Source organism: Suncus etruscus, chromosome 8, assembly GCF_024139225.1.
Source record: "Suncus etruscus isolate mSunEtr1 chromosome 8, mSunEtr1.pri.cur, whole genome shotgun sequence".
NCBI lineage: Eukaryota > Metazoa > Chordata > Mammalia > Eulipotyphla > Soricidae > Suncus > Suncus etruscus.
The window spans coordinates 37,488,515-37,493,331 of record NC_064855.1 but is presented as its reverse complement, the minus strand read 5'-3'; the positions used below and the strand labels follow the sequence as shown (position 1 = coordinate 37,493,331).

General features: G+C 38.0%; 1 non-coding gene across 1 annotated transcript; it reads right to left on the bottom strand.

The window, feature by feature from the left end:
- Window positions 1-324: 324 nt before the first annotated feature.
- Window positions 325-453, bottom strand: LOC126016694 (small nucleolar RNA SNORA51). The gene has a single exon (XR_007498465.1). It is a non-coding gene; the product is annotated as a small nucleolar RNA SNORA51 (small nucleolar RNA).
- Between the last annotated feature and the right edge of the window lie 4,364 nt (window positions 454-4,817).

Here is a 4,817-nt window from a genome sequence, read left to right as displayed (position 1 = left end):
ATTTTGTGCTCAAGATTACTTTCATCTTTGTGCTCCACAATCACTTAAACAGGTTTTTAGGATACCATAACATGCCCTAGAATGAACCCAAGTCTCCTGCATGCCAAACATCCACTCAGCCTGTTGAGATATCTTCACCAGCCCCAACTGACTTTTCCAAAGTTGTTTACATATTGAGTCTTCATGAAATATGCAAAGCATTAATTTATTGACTTTGCTAAAGCACAAATTCCTGAGGAGTAATGATGATGGACTGATGTATGCTTTGAGATTTTAACAGAAAGATATAAGCAAGAGATGGCAAATTTCATTAAGGAAATTTTTTTTGGTCCCCCAATTCACAATACAGACCAGGTAAAGGGTTTGTGTTGAGATGTATAGGGGGTGTATTTAATGTACCTCCTCTTTCTATATAGTCAGTGTAAAGAACTGACTGTCATCATTAAGGAAATTTGATGACAATCAACTAGTACACTTCTCAGTTACATGTCTATAATTCCATATTAATCAACAGAATCTGGGTTTATAGTTCATGTGTTATGAAAAAGGGAATAAAAAGAATGCTCCTACTTCTATTAAGTTGATTGTCTACAAAGGACAATTTTTTTCTAAAGTGAGACCAACATGTAGATTTGAAATATGTGCTTACTATTTCAGGTGATAATTCTTAGTAGAACTCAGGAAAAGCACCAGTCCTAGAGTCTGAGAATCTACAATATTTTCATACATTAATACTTACTAAACTTAAAATGCATATTTTTTCTATAAAATAGGGATAATAATATTAATCTGGTGGACTTATTGGCATAATTTAGTAGTATAATACTATTCTTGATAGACCTGGAAAATACTAAACTCTCCATAAAATGTGGTTTTAGACTTCTAGCTGCTATAATTTTTACAGCTAATTTAGTTTATTTATAACATTTATAATTATATTTATGGATAAGATTTTAGAACCATGTTTTCATTTAAAATTAAGAAATTTAGGGTGGGCATTGGTTTTTGCTAATTCCTGAATCTATGTTCAGTAATCACTCTGGGCAGGGCTGGAATGTCAGAGATCAAACTCAAGGAAGGAAAGTGATTTACCAGCTGTGTTATCTTTTTGGCTCCTGAAATGTTTTTTAAAGTCACTGTAAATAGAAAAAAAAGATACAGGAATATTATTCCAGAAGAATTCGAGTCCACCGGTTGAACAATAGGTACTTCTGTTGAGAGAACCATTGGCATTCAGTAACCCACCTGGCCTGAGCCACACTGTTGCTGCTGGAACCCTTTCTGGAAAAGTGCTACATTGAGCCTACCTTGGTATACTGTTGGAGGTAACTATAATTACTTCACAGCTTTGGAGAGAATATGTCAGCTCTCTGGCGTTTGACCATGATTCAAAATCAGAGAAACCACAGGGAAAGCACCTGAGCAGTTGATACATTCTTTAGTGTGCCAGATATCACTGGCAATCTTTTGGGGCTCAATTTTGCTGGACCAGCTAGCAAATAATCAACTATATTTCACTCATTTCTATGCCTCTCTTTCCTTTTATGCCCCAGAACTTTTCAATTATATTTTTATACATCTGTGCACTCTATGGTTGTGAACACCAGTTGACAAAGTGGCTGTAGAAGAAAACATTGCTTTAAAGACTTCCTTAATTTTTTTTATTGAAAGGGCTAGGGTTGGGCCACACCTGGTGGCACTTAGGGTTTACTTTTGGCTCTGTGCTCAGAAACAACCATGGAAATAATTGTGCTTAGAATAGATCCTTGGTCTGTAATGCATAGACAAGCACTTAACTGCTGCATTATCTCATCAGCCCTTTCCTTTTTTTTAATCACACAGACACTGCCAGTTTCATGTTATGAAGAAAACTTTTATTGGTTGATTATAAAATATGGATAATTTACAGACTCTTAAGAGGTTTGCCAGTAAGTTAAGAGGGAGTATGTTATCATGGATAACTTTGTAATTTTGGAGTGACTATGTAAAAAATAAAATTTAAAAAAATAAAATTTAAACAACAAAACAAATAGTCCAGTGGATAGGATGCATGCATCTGACCCAGTTTCAATCCTTTAGCCCTATCAGGAGTGATAGCTGAGTGCAGAGCCAGAATTAAGCACTTAGCATTTCCAGGTATGGGCCCAAAATCATGAAAAGAGATTTAAGAAATAAGAATAGTTTTTTGGGGGGTGGAGCAGCAGCACAAGCAGTAAGGCATCTGCTTTGCCTGAGCTAGACTAGAAAGGACTGCAGTTCAATCCGCCCATGTCCCATATGATGCCCCAAGCCAGTAGCGATTTCTAAGAACATAGCCTGGAGTAACCCCTGAATGTCACCAGGTGTGTCCCAAAAACCAATTGGTTTCCTAAGAGGAAACCAAACAGCTGGCTTGGTTGGCTGTGTATTGAAGCAGCCTGTGGGCTCCCTGAACACTACTTGGGAGGCCCCCAAATAATTAAAAATAATTTATTTTGTTTTGTTTCAGGGCCACACCTGGCAGTGGCTTTGTGCTCAGGGATCACTCCTGGCAGGTCTCAGGAGATAATGTGTTTTGCCTGGGATCAAACTCAGATCACATGAGTGCAAAGCAAGAACCCCACCTGCTGAACTTTTTCACTGGAGGTCTCCTTTCTTATGCACTGACAGCTCCCATCAACAGAAACCCCAGGCACACATATGTGCTAAACATATGCTCACACATGCACATCAATAGTCAGACACTCGTGAGCACACACGTAAGTGATCACTGAAACAGAGTAGCTGGGAGGCACCACTGATAGTATGCATTTATTTAGTAATATAGGGTGATAGGTGATCATATCAAATATCACTTGGCTTTTCTTTCATTTTTCTATCCTTAACAAAACATTTCATCTCATTATACTACCTGAAACTGCAAATAAAATAGGAACCCAGTTTTCAGAGTCTCTGGGATAGAAGAGAGCAGAATTCTCCTCCATTATAGAGCTGGATTTTTGGGTCTCACTTTCTAGTATAGCTTTTATTGTATTCGCTCATGATCAAAGTTAAGAGAATTGAGAATTGGTCCTAAAACACTCTAGTACTTGAGTAATTTTTCATCCCCTATTTTCCTTCCCTGTAGCTCTTTATTTTTTAGGTGTTTTTGGTTCGTTCCTTTGTTTTGGTGGGGCACATTTAGCAGTGTTCAGGATTTACAGGATTTACTTAGCAATGTTCATGGATTACTCCTGGAGGAGCTCTAGGGACCAAATTTGATGCCAGATTTCAAACCTGGAGGCAGATGTAAGGAAAGTCAAGTTCCCTATCTGCTGTACTATTCCTCTGGCCTTTCCTATACCTTTTCAACAAAGTATGCAGTTTGAAGGGGATAAGAATTCATTTCTTCTCTGTTCTTTGCTGAGAGATACCCATTTGCCCCTGAAAGTTCCTGGTGATATTAGAGATGAGGGGAGTACATGCCCTTTGCATAACCTGGCCTGGTGTTAATCACATTGCAGTGATATTTCCCCTCCACTTCTCCACCTCCCAGAGAGCTGCTTTGCAAATTGCTCTCTTTTTGTCACCCCAAGTGGTTCACTCTTCTCAGGCCCACCCCCTCATGCCTGCCTAGTAAGACTGGCTATGTCAGGGCCTCCCCACAAAAGCTCCTATGGAGGAAGCTATTAACCCAGCACAGGGGGTAAAAATAAAAGCATCTGTTGTTGTTGATTTTCCTCTTTTTAGTTAAATGAAAGAGCTGAGTAATATGAGCCTTCGCTAAACTCCACCCAGCCCTCAGTGTAATCAGGTAATATCCATTACACAAAGAATTTCAAAGGCCCTTTTTCTGAGACTTTCAACCACAATGCTGCCCATTGTTTACACTTTAATTAACTTCTGTTTTACTGATTTATTAGAAAAAAAGATGAATTAGCCTTGTGCTTGGAGTTGAATTATTGCAATTTGAAACTCCTCATATCTTTCTTGACTACTTCAAAGCACAGTTAAGGTTGTTTGTGTGCAGGAAATCAAATTAGCAAAACTATTACAGTGACTTAATGGCTTAGGGTGGTCAGGTTGATGAGAAACAGTAATTGGAAAGTATCACCCCCTACTCCACCATTGCTCCACACCACCAGACCAAAGCTGACTTAACGTAATTCTCAACCACAAGTCGAGTTTGCTGTCTGATTGAGTGGTTGAATGGATCTGACTGCATCAGTATTTGCACATATAAAATACCACCTATTTCCCATGAAAAGCTTTGAATGAGAGAGAAGACAGAGAAAGTAGAGATAGAATCTGAAGGGGAAAGAAGACAATTATGTTGTGAATGAAAACAAGCTGGGAAATAAGAAGCATATTTGAATGTGTAATGAAAGTGAACTGTATAATTCAACAACAACAAATTCTAGTCCATTCAAAAATAAAACACCACAGACTGGAATATGCACTAAAAATTCAAAGAAGGCTGGCTAACCACATTTTAGGAAACTTAAGAGAAAAATAATTTTATTCTAGTCTCAGCACACCCTCTTTCTACAATGACATAGAAAAGTAATGGTTATTTCTGACTGCAACGCAACCATGAGGAAACTTAAATGCCAAAGACATAGCAATGTCCTAATATAAATCATACACACACCCCAAAATAGCCTTTGATTTTTTAATAACTACCAATAACTGTATTAACTATATTAACTATATTTTGCTAAGAATGATGCACTGGTTAAAGATATCCCAGAGTCTATGTAATATGGGCTAACCCCAAACTTCGAAACACCCATATGACTCCTCCAAACATGCAGGTGGCTAGCTGTGAAACCAGAAGAGAAAATAAACTTTCGAGCACC